Source organism: Kryptolebias marmoratus, linkage group LG2, assembly GCF_001649575.2.
Source record: "Kryptolebias marmoratus isolate JLee-2015 linkage group LG2, ASM164957v2, whole genome shotgun sequence".
In the NCBI taxonomy this organism is placed as follows: Eukaryota; Metazoa; Chordata; class Actinopteri; order Cyprinodontiformes; family Rivulidae; genus Kryptolebias; species Kryptolebias marmoratus.
This window is the reverse complement of record NC_051431.1, coordinates 18,070,661-18,085,748: the sequence shown is the minus strand read 5'-3', so window position 1 is coordinate 18,085,748 and position 15,088 is coordinate 18,070,661.

Sequence of the window (15,088 nt, the reverse complement as noted above, 5' to 3'; positions counted from 1 at the left end):
ACAGATTTCTCTTCACATTTCTGAGTTTGTGGATATTTAAGTTTGTTGATCAACTGTTCTCTGTGTATCTCCTTTCACCAGAAATGTATGTAAAGGCAGTAAGGAAGAGGCATTTAGCAAAATGAGGCAATACAAATCATGTAGTATACAAATTAAACATTAGACAGTTGTTACAGCCTGCCACTGAATTTTATGATCACTGGCAGAAAGTCATAGCAGTATTTATGACAATGTATACACCATTTTTATTTCTCAGTTTGAAATGATTTGTCACAACCTTTAAAGACCACATGTAAAAGAGATACCTATAGCTTATCTGGCAAGACTCATTCCTTTCTCCTTATACAGCTCTGCTCCAGATGCATTTTAGGAACAGAGTTATCCTTCAGCATCACTCACTAATTATAACTTCTCGGTCACAGGTAGGATGATGGAGGAGAGTGGAAATGAGGTGGAACAAAGAAGAAAAATGAGAGGAGCTTTGTGACCAAGAACTTTAGAAGCAACAGCATCTTTTATCTTTCTAAATTATCAGTGAGGTGAATTTCAGCTCTAGTGGGCAGATCAAGGGTCAGATGCAGAGATGGACTTGGGACACAAAGAAAAGCTTAATAAGCCAAATACTATTTGCTTGGATGGTCAAGCACTCCTGCAGAGTGTCAGGTTCAGAACAAGCAAACAAACACTGGTAAGGTACAGTAAGGCATGAAAGTGAAAATAAGTTTAAAAAGTGACTGATACCTGGGAAATGCTAACGGACTGCTGGGGACCCCTCACAAGACTGACTATAAACTATGAATACATTCCTATGACAATGCTACAGCAAAGACTTATTTATTTTTTGGCGAGAGGCAAAAAGATGTCTGAACAACAACTAAACTATCCATAGATATCTAGATTAAAATTAGACCAAATTTGGTCTAAATGAGGCCAGTGTATGTAAGTATTTAGATAGATAGATAGCTTAGGACCTCACCACCACCAGAATGTTAAACCACTTTGTATATGTGTGGGCATGCATGTTTGTGTGTGTGTGTGTGTGTGTGTGTGTGTGTAAGGAGAAATATTCAAATATTTGAATAGTTATCATCAAATTTAAACAAAACTGTATTTTTGTTCAAAATGTTCATGCTTAATTAGAACACATTAGGGTTACAATTGTATTATATTTTAAGGATATAACTGTTTCAGAAAAATGTAGCATCTGTTTTTTTATTATTATTATTAGCAGTTACAATGACCCTTAAAAGAAATAGCAACATAATCCCTCACAAATGCAATGCCACAATCTTTTACCCTAGCGAGAACAACAGTGACACACACACACAGTCCTCTCATTATAGCTGTTTTTTTTTTTATCCTATGCAATAAATAGGAGGCACTTTGACTTTCCTCAATAAATTAAGTGGCAGTTTGAATTTCCCTTTCTGATGTTTGAGAAACGTTCAATTTATTTGCTGTCACTGTGTGACTGCTAAATTAATGAATTCTAATTGCTCCTCAAGGGTATAAGGAGGTGTAATTCATTAGCCATTTCTGGTGTGAGGCGTCATCAGCTAGCAAAAAATAAAGAGACGAATTTGCTATGAGCCTGTTGAATGTTGGCTCAACTATGTATGTTCTGTCTGTGCAGTCCACTTAAAATGCCACAGAGACACAGCTGTTCCTCTTAACAGTGACTTACTTTACTCGCATCAGTGGAATTTCATGTTTTCTTTAGTTTTGCATGAAAACCACATTTGTATTCTGACTTTGTCTTTTATAATTACAAGTTTAATGACCACCAAGCACGGATTATTTGTGAAATTCTAAACCATAAAACATCTACGACAAGGTTGAAATGATGAAACAAAAGTAACAGCGAGAACATAGAATACTTACTCTTGTATCCTTTGTCTCGGTTTTCTTTAACCTAAATAAAATATTGGGTCTAAACAAGCTGTTGCTGGCAGTAGGTATGGTAATAAGATGATCCTTCACCTTTGGCATTTATATGCTATAAAAAGCAACAACACTAAACCAAAGCAGCAACATAAAAACCCACCAAATAAAACTGAGAGACAGTTGAAAGCGTGCACATTTTATGCTCATGTAGAAAAGACCCGGGGAGCCTTATCTCTGGTGTATATCTATTTTCCTGTCCCCTTTTTCTTCATTTTCTGCAAATTTTCAGTCATTTCCTCAGCCTGCATCACCATGTATCTTCAGGTGTCTGAGCTAGATGAGAAGTGACTGCGATGTCTCCAGGTGTCATTGATGGAAACGGGGTGATGACTCTCCTTAATGGACAGCCTGCAGCAACTTTCATCCAGACGCTCATTTGCATTCAAATTCACAACTTGTTTGTCTAACTGTGTTTGTGTGTGTGAAAGGCGATATAGACAATGTTTCTGTGGGACTTATACATATCTTATGCATTGTTCTGTACGGCATCTGTGTGTTTCTCTGGCTAAATGCATTTGCATACGTGGGTGAGGACATATAGGTATTGTTGGGTTGTAAAAACAGGTGTGGGGACACGCATATACCCACACACACGTCACAGGGTGTCAGCTAGAAAATTGGTTTCTCTCCTCTGGGCTGACAGAGTTGACAAGCCCTTTATGAGAGGCATAAACAAGGCTGCCCCCCACCCCCCTCCAAAGTCTTTTCCAATGTTTTTAACCTAAAGGTTCCAATCTCTCTTTAAACCAACAAACGCAATGCAATTTCACTCTAAGTGCCCTTTTTCTGTTTTTCGGATTAATCAGATTACTGCACTGTCTTGTTCATATTTTTTTATTGTACTCAAACATAATGGGTGATGTCTATGCAGATGTACAAACCCAGTGGCAGTTGGATACTTGAATATGAAAGATGATAGAAATGTGTTACACTATAGGTTGTTGTGACTGAGTTTGTGAATACAAGAAAAGACAAGCTTGGCCTTGAATAAAAACATGAGCATTAGAACTTAGAAAAAGTTTTGTCGAAGTATACTAAAGTTCAGTACACGTAGCAGTGCTATGATTAAGAGATGCAAAACAGCCCGTCTCTGCAGGTGTCCCCATACCTACCAAGTTGTTGAAACCAAGCAGACTTGATTTATGCATGTGCAGAAAATACCATTCTTCAAATGCAAATATATTGCACATGCATGGAAATGTAAACAGGACCTTAACCCTCTTATTCTGTTCCAGTAAAATTTGACTACTTTCAAAGTTTTTGTGTCAGATAAAAATGTTGTCCTGTTGAGCTGATTTACATGAGATTCCATGACTTTGTCCATACAAGTTTAATGAATAGACAGAATCCACTCTGATGATTTTTAGTGACCTCTGTGTGTTTGATTCAATATTTGTTCCTGGTCAAAAGTGACCAATCGTTAGAAATGAACATGTGTGACATTGGGTGTATAAAACTGATGGAATAATCCCTTTTCTTATACCCATGCAATTGTTTCTGAGTGGCCACACACACACACACACACACACACACCACAATTTCCTTATAGCTTTCGTGGTCACCCCTTTAAAAATCATTCCCTTTTTCTAACATATTATTTCCCCAATGGTTATCACACCTGTTGGCATCCCTATAAACAATCACAACATTATTTCAGTCATATATGAAAGCTTTTTGCTATATAAAGGTTTTTGAGGTCTTGCTCAGAGTTCATTTGGTGGCAGCATAATTACCAAACAATATATGGTATTGAGGCTCTTGTTTGTATCTTGGTTTATAAAACTGGAGATAAGAAGAGAGGTCAGGAACTTGACATGGAAGATACTTAAGACAAGGAGGTTTCAGAAGTGGAAGACAACATAGAATATATTCCACACCAAGAGATAACCAATGTGGAACAATTCGGTGATAGGGAAGAGGGCCCTGCTACGATTGATGTTAGATTTCATCCATGAAATGGGAATATAGCTTGGTCTCCATCCTCATCTCAGAGGAAAGACTGATTCTTGCCTGAAATGCAGCGCATATACTTGCAAAGCACATGCAATTACCTCTATATACATGTGCATCTGATACACACAAAATGTAACATTTACCATGACTGTGTGTATTGGATTGTTCTTTTGTTAGTCAAGCTGTCATTATTATTATTTATTTTATTTTATTAGTTTTAAACTGTAAATTTGGGCCAATGTCATGCCTTCACTAATAAAATCATACTGGTCAGTTTTCACTGAGAACACAAAAGATGATCCTTGTTATTAAAAAATTCAAAATTATTAAAAAACAAATATCCATGATAAATTGTTTTATTCATGATTTTTGCTTCTTTTTTCTTTAATGAGTTGCATGAGCTCAGGTCAGTGAGGTCTACAGACACTAAAAGCTTAACAAAAGATCAAAATGTGCTGATACAAAGTTCTATTATAACATTAGGTTATATATGTATTATTATTTATTCTTATATAGACTTTTATTGAGATGGGCATGTTTGACTGGGAACAAAAGATTTTGGCAAGGAATTAACACAGTACTAAGTTACTAAGTACAAATATGTGTTGTTTGTGTGTGCACCTGCAAACAAGTTAACTGATGCCTACATATTTCATCTCATTCAGTTTCAGCAAAAGACAAAAAGAACGTTTTACAAAATCGCAATCTTTTGAATAAAAAAAATGTAAGTCCTTACCAAACTCAATTTTGTTTGAATTATTACTATTTAACCTAAACTCTGACCGAAAAAGATATTTATCTTCATTAGTGGAAGAAAAAAAATGACATATTCTTCATATTTTCTATATCTGAATCACTTAATAAGCATTCCGAGTTCACTGGTCATTTTATAAGACTATTTTAAAGTTGATTTAATGGTTGTGAATCTACATGAGGTCCATGAACACTGAGTTCAGCCTGGGTGGATGTGTGTGTGTGTGTGTGTGTCTCGGCTGTAAATGTTCATGCTCAGGAACTGCTGCTTGTGTGTCCATCCCTCTATCCATCAGTAATGAACAGCCAGTTAATGAAGGAGCCTTTGCTCTCTCTATTCCACCAGCCAGGAAATAATTACCTTGTGTCTGAAGCCATTCTCCATTTGCACCACACTCGATGGCTTCATTTAGATGCCATCTTTCTAAAAATCAAATTCTTTCTTTTCGTTTCTTTCTTTACCTCCCCCAAGTCTTCTCTTACCATTTTGCTACACCTTCATAAGCTCTCTTTTTCTTGCTTCAAGTAAGATAAATTAATTTACTCTATTAAGTAGCAAATGACTTTACAAAGTGACTAACTTTAGATTGATAATAAAGTTAAAGCCTTGTATTATTTTTCTGTTGATGAAAATGAAGAAATTTCATTCTCTATGTACAATTCTTATCAGACATGTTAACTTACTATATAATCATACTTTTCAAAAGAAAAATAAATACATGATGGACACACCATTTATAAACATTTTAAAATAGTGCCTTTAAGATTGTAATCCTTTCCAATTAAAACTGTAAAGGCAGAGGCTAGTGAGGGACCATGTTGAGTTTTTTTTTTTGTTTTTTTCCTAGCAGGTGTTGTGCTGAACCTGCTTTGAGTAGCAGCAATGTGGTTGGGAAACAGCATGGCACAGTACCACATTCTTCTGGTAGTGAGACTAAACAGGACAGTGGCAGATGCCGCTGGAAAAAAAGTCGTCACTTATCAAAATTACAGTACTATTGACTGTGTAAATTTGTTAACAGTATGGCAATCACTGCCCATCCCTTGTGCTCTTTAGGAGTGTTTAAAAATGTGGTCTATAAAGTTGGTAAAAAAAATTGCAAATGAATCTGAAGTATAATTTAATTTGAATAACAATGTTTTTATTTAGTCAACATCATTACTGTACTAAGAAGCACTGTGTTTAAAGTTAGGCTGCCTAGCATTGATTTGAAAACATGTTAATTTGTGAAGAAATTGTTTACACTAAAGTGTACTTTTTCGTCTTACTACTTCTTTAGAGGTAACTAAGAAATCCAAATATATCATTGTTGCTTCTCTTGTGTGAGAGTGATCCAGATTACAAGACTGTCCAAACTATGTTAAAATATGATTATCCAGAAAAATTTTCTTTAGCTGTCAGTGCTTGAGCTGTTAAATTAATTAGGAAGTAAATAACCCAGGACAGCATTACAAACTGTAAAAAAAAAAAAAAAATGTTCCTCTTCTTGTTTGTGATCTGAAAGCAGCAGAACACAGAATATAAGTAAATGAATCTGTTGATGTCCTGTTTTTCCAGAGCACAAGTCAAATCTGTACAATATAAAAAAAACTAGTACTATGCATATTAAACTGGTCAAAATAATTGGTTTATTATTTTTTTGTCAATTTCAGTGTCATATCCTGCCGTCTATTACTGTTTGCTTTTAAAAGACGTTCTGTTTTCAATTTTTGTAGTGTAAATGAAAAACAGAAGCCGTATCATTTATTTGATACACCATTACAACTTTGGATAAACCCCCCAGACAATCTCTACCTGAAAATAGGTTTGTAGTGCCACATATAAATTTTGCTGAGTTTCTGTCGTCTTGCATACCAGAACCCAGCATCAACATGTCCTGAAATATACAGCTCTCTCATTGTAACTTTTTACGTACAAGATTCTACATGAAGTTAAATTACACGTGCCTTATTATGCTAGGATAGTGACAAAACAAAAACAGTTTTGCACACTGCCTTTTAAAAACAGCTCACATTTGGAAAATGTTGAAAGCCCAACATGTAAGCATGAGAACAGTGAGTTTTTAGGAGAACATGTGGAAAGATCAGTCATGATAAGCACAAGTAAAGCTTTTCAGATTAGGAACTGTGCAAACAGTAAAGCAGGACATAATTTGATCAAACTAAATAAATTTAAAAAAAAATGACAAATGGATTCTGCCTGCATCAGTTTGGAGCCTTTGTAGATCAAACATGAGGTTTCATTGAGGTATGATTGAATAAAAGTTTTTTTGTTTTTTTTTTCTTCTTCAAACAAGAAAACTGAGCCATAGGATCTGCTACATCTAAGTTCAGTTTTATTGAAATTTGCTTGTGGGTGTGTGGATGTGTGCATTTGTCAATGTGTGAGTGATATATGACGCAATGCCTGGTGCTCTAGGTGTCAGAATATGGTTCAGTAATTAACAATATGCACCGGAGGGGAATGCTTTAACTGGTGTGCCGTCTACCTAAAAGTCTGAGGCCATACCTCTTAACTTTGGCGAGGGATACACTTTTAATTGATTCAGCTATCTTGGGGTCCTATTACCAGGTGATAAGTAGTACCATGAGACTGAGCGCATGTTCAGAGAAAATAATGGCTTTGTATTAGTCTGTGTTGCTAAAAAAGAGCCTGTCAACTAATTAGAACTTTTCATGCCCTGATTGGTTTCCATTTGATATTGTCAATCATATTTATGCACAAATGTGTGTGAGTAAGAAATTAAACTGTAAAACTAAAGCTAATTTGGATCAAAATTAGGTTTTTCTTCATGGTGATTGATGATATTATTAATATTATTATTAAAAATATACTTACATCACACTTGGACTCTTTATTTGAATTCCAGTGTTTCACTGATATGTTTAGGGACAGCTGTAATAAAATCGGACTGTTGGCTCACAGGACCCCCAACAGACAATAGCAGGTTTCTGCATGCTTTTTAAATGTGGTTTTATATCAACTCCAAAATATTAAATATGTAATATGTTATTTTTCCCCTGACTTCATGTCACGGATTAGTACTTGTACTGGTACTCTGTATCAGTAAATACTTAAATGCTTGTACTCAGTTTTGAGAAATGTGGCATTTGTGTATTTCTAAGGCATGCACACCTTCACAACTTGGGCCAATTTAGATTTACCAGCTGCATGTTTCTTGACTGAGGAAGAGAACCGGAGTACCCAGCAAACATTTATAAATGCACAGGGGAACATGCAAACTCCTGAAATCCAAACAAGTCATGAAATTAAATTTAAATAAATAAATTTAAAATTCTTCCCTTATAAAAAAAAAAAACCTGTGTCCTCTACTTGGCATCTCTCACCTGTGCTTAAGGCACTAACTCATCCTTCTTGCATCAATGTGTTTCTAGACCTTATCAGGTCTTGAAACAATAATGCATAACATATAAAAAGGAAACTTTTTTAAGTGAATGCCCACAGTCAATGAAAGGTCCCATTCAGATCAAAGCTCTCTGTGAACAGTTATTGTCCTTTCGGATTGAGTAGATTGACAGATAATGCGTAACCACAATCCCCTTAAAGCATAGACACCCACTTATCATTCTCTTTCTTCTTTTGTTTCTTTATATCTCAAAGACAAAGTATATACACACTCTTGCATTTGAGTTCCCCTTTCAAGCTTCAAAAAAAGACACGGAGTGACGATGGAGACAGGGATTAAACTTTAGAATCATCAGAAAGCTGCATTACACACCCAGATTACCACTCCTGCAGCTCCGGGGGCAAACTGATCCGTGTTTGTGTGTATGAGAGCGTGTATGCAAATGGATTAAATGAAAGTACATCTGTAAGTGGTTTCTCAGATTTTAAATGGAAAGCTTGGTGGTAAACACAACCTATTGTTGCAGGACAAAACCGGGAAATTAATTAGAGGTAAATATAAACAATAATTGTCAGATTTTCTTTTATCTTTTGAGTTTATTTCATGAAAGGTCATGACATTTTTATGTTTGAATCAAAGGTTGAAGGTTTTTTTATAGGCAGCACAAAGATATCCCTTTTTTAAGATCTAAAAATTGGTGTCCTTTAATGAGATGGAATGAAATTCTCTGATATGTATTCAAACAAAGAACAAAAAGGGGATAATTTTAACACCTGCATTCCTCAAAGGCTTATGTAATGCCTGTCACCTGTCATGCCAAAGTTTTAAACAAAGATGTCACATAGTAATGTGCAAGTCCTAAAAAAATCATTCAGAACTTGAGTCATTTTACTAAATCAGGAGTGATTATTCTTTTTCGTTACCCCATAGTCCCTGCAGCAGCTAGCTATAGCTCACTGCAAAGAAAAGATCAGGCAACATGTCCCTATTGTGTGGCTGCTATGCTAACTGCATTTAACAAATATATGTTAACCTAATAGTAAAGATGACCTAATTAAGACATAGTTATGTTTTTGCAAAGATTACAGGCAAACAACCAGTTCTTCTGAACTGGTCTTTCTTTATTTTAAAGAAAGCCAACTGCTTTTCAGCTCTTTTATTGCTGGCAAAGGCAGTTTACTTAGGATTCGAATTTTATAGACTTATATCAGCTTTACGTCTGCCATTTAAATTCATGACTCATGTAGAAAACAATATCATTTTCATATACTGAAAATGTATCCAAAATGTTGTGAAGAGGCATCAGTTGTTGATTGTGGTGATTAAAACAAATCCAATAAGTAGCCATTTCTACTACTACTACTACTACTACTGCTAATAATAATAATAATAATAATGATAATAATACAATTGTTCTTATAGATTTGTACAAAATCTTTACTTGCAAAAATTCAGAAAGGCTGGAGAGAAACCAGAGTCAGCAGTAAATTGTCATATGTCTGCTTCTTGTCCCGAGATGCCCTCAGCCTGTGTCACTCTCTTTTTGTAATTTTTCAGAAGCAGTCATCTGTTGGTGTATGTTCCACTCTCCTTTCTGTTTAGCAATATGCATGCCTGCGCTGCAGTTAGCGTGTTTTTGTGTGTTTGTGTGTCCACGATCTCTCGGCGGGGCGTGAGCAATTTTTCAAATTATTGCACAGCATGCAAAAGGTTCTGCATTTGTGAGCAATTGTGGTTGTGAAGCAATCTGTCACAACAGTCGAGTCTCAGTGACTGTCCCCCTCAACAACTCTTGTCATCTTTATTTTATTCACATCTTACTTCAGTATTCACAAAAAAATAGTAACCTCGATGTCTTCTCATTGGGCATAGAAGATTTGTTTGTGCCCTAAGCATGTGCCTCAGTAAACCATCCTTTTAGCTGAGAATTTATATGTAATATTGTGGTTTGGGTTTGTCTACTTCCTTCCTTCCTTCTGTTTTTCTTTTTTAATTGAGTACATGTTTCATAAAAACCACAAAGCAATAAAAACTTAAAATTCAAACAATTTAATATGTTGGGAAATAATGTGTCAATTATAGGCAGATTTTTTTTTCTCACAAAATAATAATTGTGTTCATTGTTGATGCCACACTTGAGGGTCATCATGACTTTAGTTTGCATAAACCAAACACTTCAGCCTTCTTCCCTCTACTCAACCTTTGCTCGGATATTCTGCTTTTTTATTTTTATTTCTCTCTTTTGCTTCACTTACAGGTTCCTCACAAAATCTCTCTAGTCCAAAACTGTGTGTGTGTCCCCTCCCTTCTGAATAATGTTCATTAGAATGATAAATCTCTTGGCCCTACCAAATATCCTAGTTGGATTTTAATGAGACACACACACCTAGGCATGAGCACACACACAAAAATAAATCTTAGGGCAGTAGTGTCACAATGAAACCTTGTTTGGGAGTGGGTAGATATTGCTTCTCCCCCCTCACAACTTACCACAAAACAAAGTCCAAAACATTTGTTCTAAGGAGCACATGCGCACAATTTCTTCAGATGATACCAGCAGAGTTTTTACCATCATATCTAAAGCCCAGCAGCACAAAAAAAAAAAAAACCAAGAAAAAAAATTAAGATTTATTTTATAGCAGGTAAAACTCTTAAACAATTTTAATGTTAACCAATTTAACACAGATAAAACAGTTCCATAGAATTGAGATCCCAGCTACACTATTGTGAATATTTTTAACCAATATTTTCTGTTCTCTGTTTGAAAAATTCTCAGTTCAGAAGATTTCAACAAACTCCTAGAAATGTCTTCAGCATGGCTACAGATTCTCTGAAATCACTTGTAGTTTGTTTTATCTTTGACACGGTTACACATTTCCTCTCATTTCAGTAGCATTTGTTTAAGCAACAGTTAAGATTTTTTTACAAGCGAGGCTTTGTGAAAATACTTTAAACAGTCTGTTTTCGATAGTTCTGTGAACACCCTCAATTTGTAGAAATGGAGACTATTTCTGTCAACTAATGGCCAAAACAACTCCACTCGCAAACATTTAATAAACACTATTTCATCAAACTTTTATATTACTGTCAGTTTCACATTTGACAGTTATTACAAAGAATTCTGTAGTTATTTGCTAGCACAAATAGCAGCAGCAGCTAGCTGTAGCTTTGCCAGTGTGACCTGGGCTATGTCCTGCAGGATTATCATATTTCTTCCCAAATAACTGCAATATGGAATTAATGACAGTGTAAAGGTTTATAAGATAGTATTCACAGGAACAGCTATGTTTTTCCAAACTAAAGTTGTCCAAAAAACCTTTCTGCAACAGCATTTAATTGTTTTGAACCTTTCCATAGAACCACACTTTAAATTACCTTAACTATCACTCTAACCTTTTCAGCACACAGTCAAAGTTTTGTGTTGTTGTGGTTTCTCAAGCACAAAGCAATACAAAAAGAGGCTTCTATGGCTGCTTTGTCTTTGTTTTTCAAAAACTCATCTGATTTTCACTGATAAACCCAAAGTTTTAAGTTTCTTCACTTTGAGAAGCATTTGCTAACATATCAATTTGCTTTCGGACTAGAGGTGCAAACACAATGTAATAATATTGTGTCTGAAACAATATAGGAGTACAGTAAAATAAGTTACAGAAGACCTATGCCAAATGTTTGCACTACTAAGGATGAGACACCAATTTATTGATCCATCTCTTTCTTCATCCTACTTTCACTTGTGAGCAAGACTCCCAGATACTTTAACTCCTCCACATGAGGCAGAGACTCATTCCCGATCCGAAGGGAGCATTCCACTCATTTCTGGTCAAGAACGAAGGCCTCAGATTTAGAGGAGCTGCCTCTCATCCCAGTCACTTCACACTTGGCTCCAAACCGTCCCAGTGAACGCTGAAGGTCATGGCCTGAAGACACCAACAGAACTATATCATCTGCAAAAAGCAGAGACAAGACCCTGACGTTCCCAAACTAGACACATTCCTCTCCACAACTGCACCTTGAGATCCTGTCCCCGATCACCACTAACAGGATCGGAGACATGGGACAGCTCTGGCGACGTCCAACCCGTACCAAGAGCAAGCTCGACTTTCTGCCAAGAATGCCAACACAGCTCCTGCTTTGGTTTTGCAGGGACCAGATAGCCCATAAAAAGCAACCCAGGTGCTCTATACTCCGACAGCATCCTCCACAGAATGCCTAGGCGAACATATTCATAAGCATTCTCCAGATCTACAAAACACATGTAGACTGGAGAGTCAAACTCCCATGACCTTCTTAGCAACCCCTTAAGGTTGAAGATCTGGTCCGCTGTTTCACGACAAAAGCCACACTGCTCCTCCTGGATCTGAGGTTCGACAATTGGTCGGAGCCTCCCTTCCAAAACCCTAGAGTAAACTTTCCCAAGAAGGTTGAGAAGTATGATCCCTCCATAGTTGGAACCCACTCTCTGATCTCCCTTTTTAATATGCTTTGAATAATTTAAAATGAGGTGTGTATACCTGAACAAAACCTTTTTTCTTTCTGCTGGTGAAGAATGGGTGGAGACAGAGCTGGCCATTTTGCAGTTTAATTGCTGTGCTGCACAACATGCTGCTTTTTGTGAGGTGGAAAGTGCTTGACAAATAAATATATGTTTACAGATTGTGCTGCATCACAAGTGAAACTCCAGTCGTATATTTTCTAAAAAAGGCAGGGATGAAAAAAAAAATTGATGTCAAACCTATTCAAAACACGAAACAGCATGAAATCAGCTTTAATGGAGGCAGAGTAGCACAATAAAAAGTGTTATGTAACTACAGAACTGCAGCATACAGTATATAAATTTGTAGCTTAACCCCCAGTTTCCTACTTTATTCTGCTCTGACTTGTTCTCACATTTCTGTCATGCTGAGTGGTTGCGGACCCCTTACTTACTGCGTGCTGGGGGGATTTTTGCACAGGCCACAGTTAAAACCCACCCCCTGCGTGTTCTTTTAACAAATTAGCCACTGTCAGAACATACGTCTTCATCCTAATTCTCCCACAGGAACCACATCGCTAAAGACACGGGTGGGAGAATCATGCAGGTTTTGTTATTTTACCATAATAAACAGCCTTTTTAGTGATGTACAATCCAGGCTTTGCCCTCATTACAGCAGAAGGAAAGAAAGTACAAAACGTCCAGAGCAGAGGACTAATCTGTTTTATAATCTGATATTTTTATGTGTTCAATGTTTAATCACTGCAAACAAAATTAACAGAAGCACTTAAACTTTAAAAATTTAAGACCTAGCATTTCTAAAGGAATGTGTATAGCTGCCACCTTTCACACCAGAGTTTTCATGTTATGAAGAAAAATGACGAAGGTAATATAATTTTAACTCCAAAATTAAACAAACTGTGGATGTACATTTACTGATTATTTCTGAAAGTTTACTTAAAATATGTCCAGTTGTTCGTGACATATATTCCCAAAACTCAAATTGTAAGGTTGATGCCAACAGTTATTGCCAAAGTTTGAAGCGAAGAATCGTCTGCAATGTGTGCTGAGTATGTGTCGAGGATGATGCTCAACTAATATCATGCCAAAATGTAATTCAGTATCTGTAAAATTGAACGAGTTATAGTTATTTATATGTTTGATAAAGTTACCTAACTGTGCAGCCATCTTGAATGGGGTTGACTTCAAAAGTTAAACAGTTGTAGATGTCTATTCAATAATTACATGTCAAAGTTTCATTGAAATCTGCAGGTAGTTCACATGATATTTTGCTAACATTCGGACAGAGTTGACTCCATTAATTATTGGCAAAGTTTGAAAAACAGATCTTGTACATTCCTTTAATTCTCGGGGTATGTATTGGGAACGACTCTATGCTACTTCCATAGAAAATCTTCTGTCCGTATCTGTAAAACTGGTGTACTTCAGCGATGGGCAATTATTACTTCATATGCATCTTATACTGTGTCTTTTCAGCATTGCCAGGTGCTGTTTAGAAGTAAGATTTTTGTCTGTTAGCTGAAAAGTAGTTTTGTACTACAGGTATGAGCGAGTTTCCCCTTCAGTGGCTCCTGTTGTCTGTGAAGAGATGCTACTTCAGGGTCACCTCCTAATAAATTACTTAGGCAGAGTATCTGTGTCTGTCTGTATCCCGTCCATGTCTTCTGCCATCCAACAATACTGGGACTGCTCTGGGAGGATGACCCTTACCTCCCTCAGACATTTGCACAAAAATAAACCCTCACTTTCTCAGCTACACACAGACACACACAGTGCCATGTCTCCTGACTTACCCGGAGCAGTCCAGGGACAGATTAGCTGTGACTCGGTGTTGCCCTGCCACCTATGACCTTCCAGAAAGTTCAAAGAGAGCAGAACCCTGGCTCACCACTGAAATCCAATTACCCAGCCGAGCAGGGAGGCAAGCAAGGGACTGGTGGCATGAGACAGTGGGCAGAGGGAAAAAAAAATGAAACTGAGTTTGCCATACTGATGCTTTCCATCAACTTTCTTCCTTTTCAATCCCTTCTGCTTAGTGTGTTTATCGCCCACCGCTGAAGGTGAAGGCAAAGCAATGTTTTTGTGTCTGTGTGTGTATGTGCATGTGTATTCATTTTGTCTGTACCAATGGCAAAATCTCACATGAACTACTAAACAAATTTAACAAAATCCTGTTATTTTCAAGGTTTAACCAAAATGGCTATAACGCCATCGTCTTTCGACATAAGGTGGTCTTAGTCTAAAACTCTGGCATGAAAAGTGATGGACAATATGAATTCTTTCAAGGTTTGTTGTGCCTTTAATTACTTACAGTTTAGACACTGCATTTCTTTCTAGGCCATCTGTGGTGATTTGGCTTTTTCTGGGTTTTGTTTTAGTTATCTGGTTTGTGTTTTGTTTTTGTTTTCTATTTTTAGTTATCTGGGTTTTGTTTTCTTCTTGGTTCTGTCCTCCTTGTGTTTGTGTTCTCATTTCCACTTTTCCCCAGTCATTCATTTGTCTGTTAGCCACGCCCATCTTCACCTGTCCCAAATAAGTAATCATTCCACCTGTTCCCACTCACCTCGTTATCCCCAGT